Consider the following 19,019-nt stretch of genomic DNA (forward strand, 5'->3'; position numbering starts at 1 on the left):
TTTAAGACAGCGTGGTAGATATCTGGAATGGGCCACCAAGAATATCAGTGGAAGCAAATTCAAGTTTATTATCACTGGATTCACAAGTACAACCTGACAAAACAGCATTCTACAGTACTTGATACAAAACATGCAGGTACTCAACCAGACATGACAGCACCCCAACCGTGCTGGTTGCGCTTGATGCAGAAAAAGCCTTTGATAGGGTCGAATGGGATTTTTTATTTAAAGTATTGGAGAAGTTTAAATTTGGCCCTTTTTTATTGGTTGGGTTAAAGGTTTATATACAAACCCCACTGCTAGGGTGGTGACGAATGGTCAAGTTTCATCCTCGTTTAAATTGACACATTCAACTTGACAAGGTTATCCATTACCACCAGCTCTGTTTGCATTGGCTATTAAACTGTTAGCTCAAACAATAAGGCAGAATGAACAGATAAGAGGGATGAGAGTTATGGATGAAGAGTATAAGATTAATTTGTTTGCAGATGATGTTTTGATATATTCAACAAACCCAGAACAATCATTGCCACATTTACGCGAATGTTTATTACAATATGGAACATTATCTGGATATAAAGTTAACTGGGATAAGAGTGAAATTGTACCAGTCGGAGAAGGAGATTATTCAGAGTATAAAAATATTATAAAACTGAAATGGTCTGATAAAATTAAATATTTAGGAATATTTGTAAATATTGAGTATCAATCTTTATACAAGTTAAATTATGTTCCATTATTAAAAAAGATTAAAGCAGATTTAATTAAGTGGAAAGATATTCTGTTAACTTTAATTGGTTGAGTTAATTGTATTAAGATGAATATTTTTCCTCGTATTCAATATTTATTTCAATCAATACCATGTTCTCTTTCAAAGAGTTTCTTTCAGAATTTAAATAAAGTTACAAGAGAATTTTTATGGAAAGGTAAACTACCACATGTAGCATTAAATAAACTTACTTGGAAATATGCATTAGGTGTGCTTCAATTACCTCATTTTCAAAATTATTATGAAGCAGCCCAGTTGAAATTTATTCATAGATTGATGGATTTGGACCAGCCCCCAAGTTGAGCTAAAGTTGAGATGGCCTGTATTTCTGAAGTTGAGGTGTATCAATTTATATTTCGATGGAATGTAAATTTGTTGAGGGAATATAATATGCTGATATTAAAACATCTAGTAAAATTATGGATTAAAAAAAAAGATTTTAGGATCAAAAGGTCAATTGTCAATTTTAATTCCATTATATAATAATCAGCTTATTTCTTTTTCAATGCTTAATAGTCATTTAAAGAGTTGGGATTCTAAGAGTATAAAAACATTATAGGATTGTTGAAGGACAGATTCTTTCAATCAATTGAAAGAGCGTTTTGATATTGCTGAAAATTCTTTGTTTATTATCAACTTCGATCTTTGGTGAAAAATATGTATGATAGAGAGATGATTTTACCTGTATTGATGGAATTTGAGTCTTTGATTTCTTCTATACCAAAAAGGGGTTATATTTCTGTTATGTATCAAGTATTACAAGATAATATGGATAAGTCAGAATGGGAGAAGTCTAAGCTTAAATGGGAAAATGATTTAGTTTTTGTTTTTCCTGAAGACTACTGGGCAGCTATGTGTCATGATAGTGTTATTAAATTGACGAATGTGTGGTATGGAATTTGGTTAATTATAATTTTCTGCATCAGTTATATTTAACCCCAGAGAAATTGAAAAAAACATGGTTTTAGTAATTCAGGTCCTTGTTTCAGATGTGGTGCATGTACTGGAACTTTTTTTACATGCTGTTTGGTCTTGTGTGCATGTACAACCATTCTGGGATGAAATTAAGTTAATTTTGGAAAAATTATATAATTTTAAGTTACCATTAGATCCATCTATTTTTTTAATGGATTATATGATTCCTTTAAAGGGATTAGGGTTGAATAAATTTCAAATTGGATTTATATATTTAGCATTGTCTGTATCTCGAAAATGTGTAGCAAGTACATGGAAAGATAATATAATGATTAATATAATGCGATGGCATAATGAATTGAAAACTTGTAGTGTTATGGAAAAAATTACATATAATCTACATGACGATTATTCTGTTTTTGTTAATAAGTGGTTACCATATTTGGAATATATGCATTTAGATATATTTTGATTTATTATATACTTTTAGTTTCTATTTATATATTTTTAGCTCTCCTTAAGAAAGCTGGCTGATGGGGTGGGGGGATGTGGGGATTTGATTTATTGTTTTTCTCTTGTTTTTTTTTTCCTTTTTTTGTTTTTTTTTAAATTTTATTATATATTTTTATAAAATTTTCTTTATGGAATGTATTTTGTATTACTATTAATGATTCTTCAAAGAAATAAAGACTTTTTAAAAATAGAGACGAACAACACATGCGCAGGGTAAATATATATATGTGTGTATATATATATATATATATATATATATATATTTATATTGTTTAGTAAAGATTAGAGTCTCGGATGGTTAGTGTGAGCAGTTCCTTTGGTCATTCAGCTTCTCACTGCCCATGGGAAGAAGCTGTTTGTCAGCCTGGTGGTGCTGGCTCTGAAACTCCCATATCTCTATTCTGATGAGTGTAGATGAACGATTTAATTTATAGATTTGCTGCGTGCAGGCTGGTAAGGGTCCTCCCGATTTTGCATGCCCTCTTCAGACTACAATCCTGGTAGATCACACTGACGGGAAGGAGGGAGACCTCAGTGATCCTTTCTGCCACTTTTATGATCCTGTGAATTGACCTCCAATCCAATTCTCTTCAGCCACCGTACCACACTGGAATCCAACCAGCCAGGATGGTCTCACTAGAGCTCCTATCGAAAGTTGACATGATGGTGGCCAGTAGGTTTAGCCCACTTTAGTCTTCTCAGGAAGTGTAGTCGCTGTTGCACCTTCTTGACAAATGAGGTGTTTGTCCATGATAGGTTATTCATTATGTCGTCTCTAACGAATTTGATGCTCTCTACTCTTTCCATTACCAAGTTATTCATGTGTAGTGGAGGGTGGACATTCCTGGCCCTCCTGAAGTCCATGATCATCTCCTTCATCTTGTCCATGTTGAAACTTAGGTTGTTTTTCTCGCATCATATCACAAGGTTTTCCACCTCTTCTTTGTAGCTGATACTGTAGTAACATTTAAGAGATGTCTCAATAGACACATTAATATGCACATTAATAGAATAATATGTATCATGTGCAAGCAGCAGTTTTACTTTAATTTGGACATCTTGTTCAATGATGGCAAGAGATATCTAGGTATGAAGAGAAACAAGAGGTTTGATTATAGTGGTGGAAAATAGCATTAAGATGGAAAATCAGACATGACCTTGAGGGGCCATTTGCCCAATTCTTACTCCTAATTCTTATGTTCTTATTTTAAAATCATTCATAACAAAATATTTGCCGTAAGTGGTCTGTCAAACTGCTTCATACATTTTCTGCCCAATTAATTTTGTATGGGACACATTTAATCTTATGAATTAGACATTTTTCAGTCAAGCAACACCATCATTAAATCTTTACTGTCCTTCACTGTCCATTCCAGTGAAAGAAGGGCCCCTTCAACTGTGTGGATTTGTTTTAATCATTTTAGATCTTTTTTTTTTAATGTTAATGCACATGAACCAGATGTAACCATTTACTTTTATCTCATAATATTTCCCTTTAATATATACAAAATATATTATTTCCCATCCTTTTTCTGTGGACTTTTCTTTTGAAAATATTTTTATTGAGTTTAACATATAAATCTTACATACAAAGTCCCTAGTAAAACAAATAACAGGTCATATTTGTTTACTTAACAAAATTTCTTAAAAATAATTCTGGATAGAAACTAAGTAAACAACATTAGACAATCCCTTGATCGAAACAAAGGGTAAATTCTGTCTAATTTAATGATCTGATCTATAGCAACCATAATTAAGCCCATATCTAATAAAAGAATAAAAATAAAAAAAAACCCTAAAACTGGATCTATTCTAAACCCACCCTCTCATAAGGACCACCTTGAAGAAAAGGATGTAAAAATATGGATCAAATAGTGACCTTCAGAAACTAGACAGAGAATCACCAGAGCATCCAAACTTCTTAATTCTTCCAATTATGATAGTATTCTATGAATGGGCCCCACATCCTTTCAAATTGAAACTTTCTATCTTTAATGTTGTGTCTAATTTTCTCCAAACTTAAGTAGAACATTACATCATGTAACCCCTCTATAAGGGTAGACAAAGAGTCACCTTACTATTTAAAATTGCTCGAATGGCTATCAACATGATAAAAGCTAAAACTTTCTCCTGGAATGAGGACAAAGATATATCCGGTTCACAAGAAAAAAACAAACAAGGCAATTAAAGGGAATGATTCTATTTTGATCTTAAAAATCCATTGATAAAGTTTTGAATTTTTTTCCCAAAATATTCCTAAATTGGGGCACTCCCAAAACATATGAATCAATGGAAGCTTCAAAAATTTTACACTAATTACATAGTGGATCAGCTTCTGCATAAAAGCGAGGTAATCTGAGTTTGGACATATGTATTCTAAGCATCACATCTAATAAACAATGTCTTGCGCGAAATGAGGAAATATTAATTAACCTAAGAGTAGAGTACCAAACTTCATCTACAATGTTATAGTTAAATAACATTCCCAATTATTTTTAATCCCAGCCATCTTAAATCCAATGTCATTATAAATAAATATTAATCCACCATGAATGGACTGTTAGTTAAAGAATAAATCAAGAATATTTGAATTTGAGATTTCAGGAAAATCAGAAAGTTTGGACTGAATAAAATGCCTAACTTGTAAATATCTAAAAATTGTCTATTAGAACGATTACATTGATCTGACAATTCTTCAAAAGAGGCAAACTTATCTCGAACAAAAAGATCTTTATAACTTTTGATACCTAATCTATATAATTCCTTAAATCCTGCATCTAACACAGACGCCTGAAAAAGATGGTTACCTATGTCTATAGATTCCAGGTCAATGCCATTCTCCCTTTGTCTCATTTAATTCGAATTAAGAATATTCCCTTTTCTACAACAATCTTTCACTACCTCATGATCTTTTCTTTTTTTTTGCTCATTACTTAAACCTTCTCACATTCTAGTAGTGTTACAATTAGCCATCATTGCTCTCAAATCCAGATAGACACTGGGCTGCAGCATTAATTTATATCCCCATCTTCTGCTCGGTACTTATCTCTGCAAGAGTACTGATGCCATTTTGATTTAGATAAACAGCATTCTTTCAGTCATCTTTCCAAAAAAACATCCAAATGCCCCAAAGGCATGAGAAATTGCAAAAATCACTATAAGTCTCAAGACATAAAATGGAGGGAAAATTTTGTTAATCCCAAATGACGGAACCATTTACATCAGAAGCACTTGGTTACTTGGAAACAGCTGAGTGATGATACATACTTAGCACAGTGAAATAATTTGACCTGCAGAATAAAGCTTATGTCACAAGTGAGTAATGATTCCTTTGTGATGTCATTCTACCTAGCAACAAGCCTGGCAACAGGCAAAACCACCTGAGACATATAAAGAAACTTGGCTGTCCTTTAACAGATCACCCTCTCACCCTCCAGAGAAAATGATCCAAGTCTGTTTAACCTATCCTTACCTAGCCAACACTCTCCAATCCAGCAACATTGTCAAATCTCTTCTTCATCATCTCCACATCTTTCCTATATTGTGGCAATCAAAAATGCATACAATATTCCAAATGTGCCGAAACAAAGTTTTTGACAGCTGCAACATGATGTACAAACTTCTACATTCATTGCCTGAGTGCAAGTATGTGTGCCCTCCTTACCACCCCTATCCCCTGTGTTGCTACTTCCAAGGAGTGAGGGACTTGCATCCCATGATCCCTCTTTACATCAATACGATTAAGGGACCTGCTATTTGCTGAATATTTTCCTCTTATAGTTGACTACTGAAATGCTCACAGATCCAGATGGAATTCCGCCGGCCATTTCTTTGATAAAATTTCCAATTGATCTATATCCCGCCTTATCCCTTGACATCTTCCTCACTACCCACAATTTACTAACTTGCATACTATCAAATTGAATTCATTTTCATCCATATAGAACCCACCCACCCAGCAAAGATATGCAGACCATCACAAGTCAGATCTCCAGTCTGAAACACACACATCCAACACAACTTTCTAACGTCTATGACAAAATCAATTTAATGAGTCACTGTAGAGCTCGTCGAAAGAACCAAAGACTTGTTGATCCAAACCAAGGCTTTTATTAGCAAAAGACCGGAGCTCTTCACAGGTGGCCGACCAGTCCAGAATGATCCGACCTGGCTAGGGACACAACCCTTTAAGGTCCAGACAGTAGGCGTGGCTTAGCTCTCAGCCAATCGCTGTAAGCACAGTCTAGATACAGTAACTATATACACTATGTACATTGGTGATAGATCTGTACTATCACATTCACCCCTTCTTGGAGAATTGACCCTGGGAAAAAAAAACAAAAACGAGGGAGAGAATGAAAGGAAGGGGTAGGTCAAGGACTGTAGCGGTCAGGGGGTCTGACCATCCGGCGTGACCGCCGTGGTGCCGGGATTGGGGTCGCTGGAGTGGTGTTGCCAGCGGGCTCGTCGGGTGCGACTGCTCCGACGCTCAATTCCCCAGTCGTGTGGTCGGCAGGGTGGCCCGGGTCATTGGGGTGCTGTTGGTCCTTCTGTTGTGGCACGGGGCCTGGAGAATAAGGAGTTGGGGAAGGTTGGGTTGGGGGGTTTGCTGGGTCTACCGCGTCCTGAGCTAGGTCCCGCACCGAAACAGTGTCCTCCCGCCCGTCTGGGAACTCAACGTAGGCGTAATGTGGGTTCGCGTGGAGTAGAGTCACTCGGTCGACCAAGGGGTCGTTCTTTGAGTGCCGGACGTGGCGTCGCAAAAGGACGGGGCCAGGGACGGTGAGCCATGCCGGTACAGTGGTTCCTGATTTGGATTTCCTCGGGAAAAGGAACATCCTTTCGTGGGGGGTGGCATTTGTTGCAGTACATAGGAGGGAGCGGATGGAGTGTAAGGCACTAGTGAGAACCTCCTGCCAGTGAGAGGTGGGGAGACCTTTAGACCGGAGAGCCAGTGTAACCACTCTCCATATGGTGGCATTCTCCCTCTCGACCTGGCCGTTACCGCGTGGGTTATAGCTCGTGGTCCTGCTTGAAGCGATACCAGAAGGTACTGTCGCAGCTCTGCACTCATGAATGAGGACCCCCTATCACTGTGGATGGAATTGGGGTACCCGAAGATGGTGAAAATACTGTGAAGGGCCTGTATCACTGAGGTGGCAGTGGTGTCTGGGCAGGCCACAGCGAATGGGAAGCGGGAGTACTCGTCGATGGCTGTAAGGATGTAGGTATTACGAGTGGTCGACGGAAGGGGCCCCTTAAAGTCTACGCTAAGACGCTCGAAGGGGCGGGTGGCTTTGATAACGTGGGAGTTATCCGGACGGAAGAAGTGGGGCTTGCATTCAGCGCACACCGAACAGGCTCGGGTCATGGAGCGGATCTCCTTGACTGTGTAGGGTAAGTTGCGCGCCTTGACAAAGTGAGCAAACCTAGTGACCCCTGGATGACAGAGCGCCTCATGGAGTTTCCGTAGTCTGTCCATCTGTATGCTGGCGCACGTCCCCCTGGAGAGCGCGTCAGGCAGGTCATTGAGCTTACCAGGCCGGTACAGTTAAAGGTGGAGAGTTCGATTCTCCATCTGGCGATTTTGTCGTTTTTTATCTTACCACGCTGGGTGTTGCTGAACATGAAGGAGACTGCGCGTTGATCAGTCAACAGTGTAAAGCGCCTCCCAGCGAGGTAATGTCTCCAACGACGCACCGCTTCAACTATGGCCTGGGCCTCCTTCTCGATCGAGGAGTGTCTACTCTCCGGACCCTGGAGGGTTCTGGAGAAGAAGGCTACAGGCTGACCGGCCTGGTTCAAGGTGGCTGCCAGAGCGAAGTTGGATGCATCGCTCTCGACTTGAAACGGGACAGACTCATCGATCGCGTGCAGCGTCGCAGCAGCGATGTCGGATTTGATTCGATCGAAAGCCGCTGTGCCTTCGGTCGAGAGGGGAAAGGAGGTGGTCTTGATAAGAGGACGCGACTTGTCGGCGTAGTATGGAACCCATTGGGCTTAATACGAGAAAAGGCCCAGGCAACGTTTGAGAGCTTTCTGGGTATGTGGGGGGGGGGGGGGGTAAGTCCATTAGGGGACGCATGCGGTCAGGATCTGGCATGACTATCCCGTTCTCCACCACACAACCTAGAATAGCGAGTCGTGTGGTCCGGAAGACACACTTGTCCAAATTGTAAGTCAGGTTCAGCCGACGGGCAGTTTGAAGAAATTTGTGTAGGTTGGTGTCGTGGTCCTGCACGTTGTGGCCGCAGATGGTGATATTGTCCAGATATAGGAAGGTAGCGGTTAGCCCGTTCTGGTGCACCATCCTGTCCATTTCCCGCTGGAAGACCACGACACCATTCGTGACCCCGAATGGTACCCTGAGAAATTGATATAGCCGCCCATTCGCTTCAAAGGCCGTGAATGGTCGGTCCTCGCAGCGGCTCGGGAGCTGGTGGTAGGCCGAACGTAGGTCAATAGTGGAGAAAATGCGGTATTGGGCGATCTGGTTCACCACATCCGTGATGTTTGGCAGGGGGTACACATCCAGGAGCGTGAAGCGGTTAATGGTCTGGCTATAGTCGACCACCATCCGTAGTTTTTCCCCATTCTTGACAACCACCACCTGGGCTCTCCAGGGGCTTGAACTGGGTTCAATGATGCCCTCATTCAGCAATCTACGCACCTCACTCCTAATGAATTGCCTGTTTTTGTAACTACATTGCCGACTTTTGGTGGCCACAGGCTTCCAGCCAGGGGTGAGGTTTGCGAAGAGTGCTGGCGGGGCAATCCGGAGTGTGGAAAGGCTGCAGGATTGGCCCCGGGGCACGGGGGTGGGTTGCTCGGGTGCTTCGAGGGTGGGGCAATGGCAGACAGAGAGGGGGGCGTGGGGTCCCCCAAAGTGTAGGGACACCGTTTGGAACTGACACTGGAAGTCTAATCCCAGCAACACTGGGGCGCGCAATTGGGGAAGGACGAATAATTTGAAGTGGATGACCGTCACGCTCTGTACTTCCAGCGTGACGATGCAATACCCCTTTATCCCAGTCGAGTGCGACCTCGTGGCTAATGAGATCCTCTGGGTAGTGGGGATAATGTCAAGTCCCCAACGGAGAGCAGATCTGGCTGGATAAAACTGTCAGTTGACCCAGAGTCAAATAAGCAATTGGTGTAGTGTCCGTGCACTTTAATCAGTTCCATTGCTCTGGTGAGGGGATGAGACCATTGCTGGTTTAATGTTATTGAAGCAGCTGACAGGGGAGTTTTGCGCGATGATGTCACGCAATGGGATGACATCACGCAACGGGATGACGTCACGACACGGGATGACGTCACGACACGGGATGACGTAGTCAACGCTCGAGGAGCAGGTTGGAGGACCTCCCGGAAGTGCTGTTGTGGCAGCATTGGCAGGTGAATGGTAAGTAGTGGGGTTTGTAGTTGCTCGCGATTGGCGGTGGGTAGGTCGTTGGTCGCGGCGGTTGGGCCTGGCGGTCGTCGGCGAAGGACGCTAGGGTGAGTACCAGGTTGGCCACGGGGGTGGCTGTGGCGGCGGCAGCAGCGGCCCCGGGGGTGTGTGCGGCGGCGGCAGCAGCGGCGGCAGCAGCGGCGGTAACGTCGGCCCCGGGGGTGTCTGTTGCGGCAGCAGCAGTGGCGGTAGCGTCGAGTGTTCCGCACGGGGGCGAGAGGCGGGCCAACACCATGGTTGCGAGGGTGGGCTGCCCCTTCCAGGTTCGGCATCTCCGTGACGTCAGGCGTTGCCGTGCAGGGGAGCCCTCGTTCTCATTGGACGAGAACTCTGGGGAAGAAGAGTTTGAATGGGATAGTGGCGATTGGGCTTCACACGAGGCACTGTGTTTGCCGGCGGCCATTTTAGACCTACAGACTGCAGCAAAGTGGCCGTTTTTAAGGCACTTCTGGCACTTGGCTTTTCTTGCTGGGCACTGGGACCTGCTGTGCTTGTCCCTCCCGCAGAAATAACATTTCGGGTTCGCACGGGGTAGTGTAGCAGCAGCTGAAAGGCCGTCAGTATCTCGGGGGGTGGTAGGGTAGAAGGGCACTCTACTCACATCAGAACGAGGGGTCCAGTCCCTAGAGAGCTCGGTGGACTTTAAGGCTGCATCCTCCATTGTGATTGCAATCCGGGCCACGTCCTCTAGTTTTTCTACCCCTTGTTCGAGCAAGCGCAGCCTCACTTCATTCGATTTGAGCCCGGCCACATAGGCATCCCGGACGAGATCATTTGTGATCTCGGCAGCAGTTTTGTCCACACAGTTACAGTCCTTGCCCAATGCCTTTAATACTTGTAAATATGCCCTGCTGGACTCGCCGGGCTGTTGCTTCCTCGACGCAAGCACGAGCCGGGCATGAACTCTGTTCACCGGTTGATCATACAGTCCTTTCAGTACCTTTATGGCTGCGGTGTAAGTGGTCTCATCCTGGATGTTCTCGTAGACTCTCAAGGACACCATAGACAGCAATGCTGTTAGATGCTGGTTATCCTCCTCTACCTGAATGAATCTCAGGAAGTTTTCAAAGTTCAGCAGCCAGAAGTTAAAGGCTTTGAAGGCTGTAGCTGACTGTGGGTCGATATCAAGGATTTTCTGGCCGAGTTAAATGCTCCATCCCTTTCAAAAAAAAATTATTTTGCTAATAAAATTGTAGAGCTCGTCGAAAGAACCAAAGACTTGTTGATCCAAACCAAGGCTTTTATTAGCAAAAGACCAGAGCTCTTCACAGGTGGCCGACCAGTCCGGAATGATCTGACCTGGCTAGGGATACAACCCTTTAAGGCCCAGACAATAGGTGTGGCTTAGCTCTCAGCTAATCGCTGTAAGCACAGTCTAGATACAGTAACTATATACACTATGTACATTGGTGATAGATCTGTACTATCACAGTAACGAGAGTTTATTGTCAAATGCATAGGTACAATGTACAAAAGCACTGAAATACATATTTGCTGTAGCCAAACAGGTGCACCAATTACAATATCATACATTAGGATACTACAGTATGCCCGGACAGAAAAATCGATTGTGCCAACTCAATCTGAAACTTAATCTTCTGGACCAACCTACCCTAAGGGACCTTGTCCAATATTTTAATAAAGTCCATGCAGACAACATCTATTGCTCTGCTCTCATCAATCATCTTTATTATTTTTTCAAAAAAAAATTATAATTTGTGAAATAGAACTCCTTTGCCCTTTGCACAAAACCATGCAGATTCTAAGACGGAAGAAAAGGCTCAGAAGAGGGGTTTAATGGAAACTGAAGAAGTCATTGTTAATAGGAACATAGGAAGTAGGAACAGGAGTAGGTCAAAAATGGCCCATCGAGCCTGCTCCGCCATTTAATAAGATCATGGCTGATCTAATTTATGACCTAACTCCTCCTACCTGCCTTCTCCCCCATATCCCCTAATTCCACTATCATGTAAAAATTTATCTAATGGAATTTTAAATATGTTTAATGAAGCAGTCTCAACCACTTCCCTGGTTAGAGAATTCCAAACATTCACTATTCTCTGGGAAAAACTATTTTTCCTCATCTCTATCCTAAATCTACTCCCATTTGCTTTGGTGGTGTTCCTCCAATTTGTGGGTGGCTGTGGGAATAGTGTCCGGAATTAAAGTGCTTGGCCACTGGGAGATCCTGTTATTGCTGCAGACAGAGTGAAAGTGCTCAATGAAACAGTTTCCCACTCTGCATCTAGTTTCTCCAATGCAGGGGAGACTACAATGGGAGCATCGGATGCAATAGGTGACCCTGCAGATTCACAAGTGAAGTGTTGTTTCACTTGGAAGGACTCTTTGGGACTCCAAATGGCAGTGAGGGAGGAAGTGTGGGTGCAAGTTTCACATTTCCCTATTCCATCTTTTTCCCCAACCTTCTGTCTACTTTCCTCCAGCTCCGCATCCCATCCCTTCCCTCTCCATTCAAAGAGCTGCCCCCTCCCCATCACCTGTTTTTCTCTTCTAACCTCTTACCTGTTAGCCTGTGCTTTTCCCCCTGTCCATTCTTCCCTCTTCTGCTTTACTCACCACCATCGCCCACCTTTTTATTCAGGCATCTGCCTGCCTTTTGCTCAGACCCAAAATGTTGGTTACCCTTTACTTCCTATAGATGCCGCGGGACCTGGTGAGTTTCTCCAGCACTTTTGTGTATGGAACCACAATCCCTGTGACTGTAGACATTCCTGTTTTTACACAGTGCTTTCTATAGTTCTGCATTACAGGTCTGGAAGTGCAGAGTACACAGACACAGAATATACTGACACATGCATTGCGGATCATTGAAGCAAAGTCAAGGGTTGTTTGAGGCCTTCTGAACTGAACTATCAATTTCAATCTTTATGAAATTCAGAAAGCAAAACAGAGTTCAACTGAGATCATCAATAAATGAGCTCACTATATATCCCTCATGAAAGGCCTAGCTTTGTGTCAGAACCTTTGAGCTCCATGCAAGTTATGGACAATACTAGATCTTATCATGTCAGATATATATCTCAGAACTATTCTGAAATGTGATTGTGGCAGTCAGGAACTATCTATTACACACATACTATAACAACCCAATGTGGAAACCAAGTCACAATGATAGTATGCCATCCCACATCCAATTACACTGGACAACAAAGATTTTGCTTCCTGAACACTCTGGGTGTATTTTATGGATTTTTGGGCTGCTGATCACAAAATCCACCTTAAAATATTCCTATCACATGCTGTTTTTAGATGTAACCTATTTTTCTTATTTCCTGTCATATCTACTCCAAACATTCAAAACCATGAAGTGCAATGTGACATTGAAAATTCATTTTCTGCATTCACACTTGGACGTCTTCCCTGCTGATCTTTGGTGCAGTCAGTGATGAACATGGTGAACATTGCAATCATGGACAAGCAGTATCAGGGCAACTGGAATCCATCCATACTGGCTGACTATTGTTGGACACGGACATGAGAGGCATCAGATGCTGAGTACAATCGCAAACCAGTGGCAAAACATTTTTAGTTCTGTTGAACTAATGCAATGTGTCAACATCATTATATGATTAAACATAGTAAATTCAATAAAAGTTCATGTAATGTTTCTCCAAACATTGTGATACAGCAAATCTGAAATTATCTTAGTGTTCAGCTTGAAGTTGTGAATCAAATTCCCCATTTATTTCGTTCCAGGAAGCAAACCTTTTGAAAAAAAATAATTGTCCAGTGTTATTTGACTTTAATATCTAAATACAAAATGTACATAATTGATCTACAGTTTTGCAAATAGAGTGAGAAGCAAATAACAATTGTAACTTTAACTCTAGCAGCAATGATGTTTAGTCAAAAATTATCAGAAGGTCCCCAGATCAAAATGCTTATCTTGCATTAGTTGTCCCAGTCAGTACTGCAGTAATGTGTGGTATAAACTTCTGTTCCTATTTGTTTCAAAGCTATGATGACATCTGGAGTTTAGATGTTCATTTGCAAACAGATTATTGGTTATGGGTAAGTAGGAGTTAGACAAAGTTATGTTGATGACTCCTCCTATAACCTCACTTATTGAAGAAGGCAAGAAATATTGCCAACAGATTGAATTTAAGATGGACGTAAACTAACCATGTACATACATTAATATATATCAGTGTATTAGATGACCCTTCATTACAAGGGGTTGGAATCCTAGAAAAAAGTCTGCATCACAATTTTCAATGATGCAAAGCCATTTCATCTGAGCATGTGTAGAGAAATACCTGTTGAAAAAAATCTGCTAATTAATTTACTTTCCTTTACCAATAAAGTCTGTGAGAACAAGGGTTATTTCATACCTCAAATGTTAGGGAGTGATGTTGAATTCTGTAAGGGCAAATTTTATAACCTACTGCTGAACTATAAAAACGTAGAACTGAACTCTCTCTCTCTCTCTCTCTCTCTCTCTGAGAAAACCACATGACCTTCTTAGAACAGCCAACTGCACTTAGACAGACTGCAGCTCCTAATCTAATCTTCCAAATTCATTCATCTGTTGCTTTCTAAAACAATAATCCATTAATCCACAGCATGTCCAATTAACACCTACTTGTGAAGTCCTTATAGGCATTCTTCAAAGTTTTTGGATTCTTCAAAGTTTTTCCAAAAGCACCCAGAGCCTGGACTGTCTGTCTTGAGTGGAGCTCCAGCATTTTAAATGAAATCTGTTTTCAAGTGTTTTTATGTGACCAACACTAAAAAACTTGCCACAACTTATCTCCTTTAAAACATATTATATTATGCTTATATAAAATATTACATAATCTGTCACAATAGGAAATTCTTAAAGTGGTATGTGAGTAGAAATAAAAAGTGGAAAACCACTGGACTAGCAGAATAATGTTTTGGCACAGACTAGATGGGCTGAATGGCCTGTTTTCTGTACTGTAGTGTTCTATGGCTCTATATTTCCTTAATTCTACCCATCCCCCTGCCCCACCTCTGCTACTTAAAACTCATTTGATTTTTCTCTTTCCCAGTTCCAATGATCTATGGGCTGTTCCCAAGGATGCTCAGTCAAACATTGAAGTTTACTGGAAGACTATCAACTCAGTGAAAAATGCACTTTGGTCTGTCCTAAACCTCTTGGTCTTTCAGCATATAGGGGTGTTGGTGAGGGAATGTTGTTGACTGGCATATTCCAGGCTGTAGGAGTATGTGCTGAGGTAGGAGTATGTGCTGAGGGGTGCCCTGAAGCTCGTTTCAACCAATGTGAGGGTGCTGTGGGTAAGTACCACATTTTAGAGTCTTCCCATTACTGGGCATTGAGGCGTTAATACCAAGGGCAAATCCTTCAAACAAAAGTGCAGGGAGAAGCATCAAGGTGCCACAGTGGTGGAAATGGAATTGAATATAACAGGGCACAGTGATGAGAATGTCTGGATATGAAAGGAAGAAAGGGTGGGAACATACTCTGAACAGTTTATCTTTTGTAAATAATTTATAGTGAATAAAGTCTATTGTTGGAGAGAAAAAAATTCTCTTTCCACAGATACTGCCTGGACAGTGGAGTGTTTCTAGTATATTATCTTTTTGTGGCACATATGTGATGATTTGGGATCATTGAAAAATTCAATTTTTACTTTGATAGTCACTTTTTCAAAATTATACTTTCCTCAAAGTGTTGATTGGGCAACACAGTGATCTAGATTGAGCCCACAGTGAATATTTCACTAGGCAGAAAATCTTCTTGAATGAATACTTTGATATGGGAGAGAATATGATGTCAAAATTCATCAACACTAATCTTACAGAAGACCATGATATGAAATCTAACATTGAAGAAGTAATTAAATGGCTCATAAGCTTGTGAGCTAATTGTCTCCAATAGATGGCAGTACTTACCATAACATTGTATTTTTACCAATCAGTTTCTCTGTAAATACAAATTCCAAATTTATTGCTGATCAAAACAGATCGGTTGATTTAAAAAACGCTGGCATCTTTGTGATTATTAATCAACAATCCCTTCACTCACACTGGTCTACCTGCCTTGAAACATGTAACATTTTACTTTCTTAGTCCATCCTTGACTATTGAGCTTGGAGAGTATCTTTCTACCTTAGACAATGCGACCACGCAATTTAATTCTGGCAGGATATTCAATTAAAATAGGGAACCCTGCTTTTACTGCTTTTACTGATGAAAATTCAGAGATATTCAGAGTGAAAATGTTCCAACTATAATCTGCATTACTCTCTCTCTCTCTCTCTCTCTCTCTCTCTCTTTCTCTCTCTCTCTCTCCCCCCCCCCCCCCGCCCCCCCCCCCCCAACCTAAGCAAAAGTTCTCATAACACTCTATGGAAAAATTCTGTCTTACCTCTGTTATAAATCAGAAGCAGAAGGCAGGTAACCCAGAACATGAGAGTTCCTAATGGTCTGCATCCCTGTGAATAGCTGTTTTTATTTTAAAGAAGGAGAAAGTATTCTCATGAAAGTTACTGAAATTAATAATTCATGTGAACTATTCTCACCAGGTATTGCTAACATTTTTACTATTCAATTGCTATGGCCTTCTATAAATTTGTTTTCTTGTCTCATACTTGGAAATATTCAATGTTGTCCTTTTCATTTGTGTGTGTTTGACTTTCTCATCTCATAAAAGATTAGTTGTGGGAAAATGAGTGGGACAGAAAGGTACTAAATCCCCAGGCCCTAATGGCATCCTAGGGTTTGGTGGTGACAATGGCAAATAACGATGCAATGGTTGCCATCTTCCAAAGTTATGTAGGTTATACAGCAGTTCCCACCAATTGGAAATTTAGCAAATGTAATTGCATTATTTAAGAAAAGAGGGAAGAGAGAATGGGGAATAATAGCTGTTAGACTGACATCAGGACGAGGAAAAAAATGCCAGAATCTTTTAAGAAAAAATATTGGAGCTTTTGTAAAATATCAACAGGATAAGATAGAGTCAACAAGATTTATGAAAGGGAAATCATATTTGACAAATGCTTAGGATTTATAAACAGTAGAATAGATAAAACCAGTGGCTAAGATAGTGTATTTTCAGAAGGTCTTGAATATATTGCCACACAATGGTTTATCAAACAAAATTAAAGTTCACAGTATTGGGGGTAATATATATGCATGGATTGAGGATTGATTAAAGAATGAAATTCAGACAGAAAGACTAATTGTGTTATCTGCAGAAGAGAAGGATCTGACTAGTGAAGTGTGGCTAGGATCAGTGCTGAGGTCCCAGCAGCTTGTAATCTAGATCAGCTATTCTCAATGGGGACCATACCCACCACCACCCTCCCCCTTCCCCCCCAACCCCACACACCTCCTACTCCACCACCTCAACTCTGCCTGGGAACCACAGTACATTTAAAGGAGGCCAAGGACTGTAATCATAAAATATTTTGTATGCTTTTTTATGTAGTCAGTCGGAGAGAAGTTTGGAAGAAACTATCTAAACTTGACTGCTTCTTAGGGAAGGCGGCCCATAAATTTTGAGCAGAGCCCTAAGGGGGTCATAGCCAAAAAGGTTGAGAATGGCTGATCTTGATCAAGGATTTAGATGTGTGGTTCAATTGTAAAATATTCAATTTTTTGCTGATGACACAGAGGTGCATGATCATTTGTAAGGATTCAGGAGCATACTGACATTAAGGGAATGAGAAAGAATGTGATAGATGCATTATAATGTGGCAATGTGAGATCATCAAGTTTAGTGGGAAAAAAAGGCAGAGATTTTTAAATAGTGACAGATTAAAAAATGTTGGTGTTCAGAGGAACCTGTGTTCTTGTACAATAATCACTAAAAGATAACATGCATGTACAGTAAACAATGAGGACAGCAGGTCGTATGTTGGCCTTTACTGCAAGATAATTAAGTACAGGGCTAGTGACATCTTGCTGCCACAATGTAGAGTCCAGATGACACCAAATCTGGATTCATTATACAAATCTCTTTTCACTACTAAATTAAAGATACACTGTATACTTGCAATGCATCAGAAGTTCAATAAATTGACTTCACAATCACAAAATAAGGAATTTGTCATTCAGGACTGAGATGCAGGGAAATTTTTGTATGAGGGCATTGAACCTTTTAATTTCTTTAATTCAGAGGCCAATGGCTCAACATTTTCAAGATGGAGATTGATGGATATTTTGATATTAAAGATTCAAGGGATATGGAGTTAGTTCAGGAATTGGTTCTAATATTACTGAATGGTAGGGGAGGCACAAAGGGAAAAATGTCCTTCTGCATCTATTTCTTAGTTACTTATAGTCTCTATTTTTACCCTTCCATCTGTAAATTTCTTGTACACTCTGTCTCTTTCAGTTTCTTTCAGGCTCCATTTACTGACATGTTCTCCTTTCATCCTGATCGACCTATAGTTTTTTTCATTCTATTCTTTGTAGTTCACTCCATCCCCGTCCATCCGCATCCTGAATCTCTCAACCATTTTATAAATAATTGATCTGGTCCTTGACATGCACTGGGCTGGAAATTGTTGAGGTTGGTGGAAGGGCAAACAGGCTACTGCAAACTGTTATAAAAACCATTCAGAAAGAAACACCATCAGAAGGTAGATCACCCAGGCTGGGAGGAGTGGCAGAAAGGATGGAGTTAAGACAAAGCAAGAAACTGCAGCTAAAACTCTGAAATGAGCAGAGAATTCTCAGCACTGAAGCTGGATGACAGCAAGGAAACAAGCCTGGAACAGGGGAAAAAAATGAGTGTGGGTACTGAATAAGCGTGAGGTTGAGGGTATAATAATATAATCTATTTCTCATAACTTTTTCATAATATAGTTAACTGCAATTAAGCTAGAGAGAGTGCAGAAAATATCCACAGGGATATTGATGAATTTAAATTTTCTGCAAGGCCTATGTTATAAGGAGAGATTGGGTACTCTATATCTGATTTCCCTGGAGCAAAGGAAGCTGAGTAGTGACATGATGTTATAAAATTATGAAAGGTGTGGATAGACTAGATAGCCAAAGCAAAACAAAACAAGAGGTTTGAGAAACTTAGCAAGTTAAGCAGCATCAGTGGAGACAGGTCAATTTTCTCCATTAGAGTAAAATTTGGCCTCGCTATATTTGCAAATATTTGACATAGTATGATTTGCAAATGCAATGTATTATTAAATTAGGGAGAACAAATTAAAGTCACTTTGAAGAATTTTAATATAAAGTATTTGGCAAGATCTCTTGACAAGTTAATTCAGAAGATTCAGGCACATGGGATCAATGGAGACTTGGAGAATTGGATTCAAAATTGCCTCAGCCATAGAAGATAGTGTGTAGTGGTGTGCAGGTGTTATTCTGAGCACAGGTCATGATCATCAATGTTCCACA

The 19,019-nt window shown here is 40.8% G+C and overlaps 2 long non-coding RNA genes across 3 annotated transcripts in view; both read right to left on the reverse strand.

Annotated features, from left to right (window-relative positions):
• Nucleotides 1–19,019, reverse strand: part of LOC138760675 (uncharacterized) — a 254,735-nt gene that overhangs the window by 127,100 nt on the left and 108,616 nt on the right. The window lies entirely within an intron of this gene.
• Nucleotides 3,213–5,464, reverse strand: LOC138759870 (uncharacterized). Of its 2 annotated transcripts, none has more exons than XR_011355176.1 (2): nucleotides 5,418–5,464; nucleotides 3,213–3,280 (listed from the first exon to the last, which is right to left on the reverse strand). It is a non-coding gene; the product is annotated as an uncharacterized lncRNA (long non-coding RNA). The 2 variants fall into 2 exon arrangements; XR_011355177.1 differs by having other exon boundaries at nucleotides 5,005–5,455.

This window comes from Narcine bancroftii, chromosome 4 (genome assembly GCF_036971445.1).
Source record: "Narcine bancroftii isolate sNarBan1 chromosome 4, sNarBan1.hap1, whole genome shotgun sequence".
Taxonomy (NCBI): Eukaryota; Metazoa; Chordata; class Chondrichthyes; order Torpediniformes; family Narcinidae; genus Narcine; species Narcine bancroftii.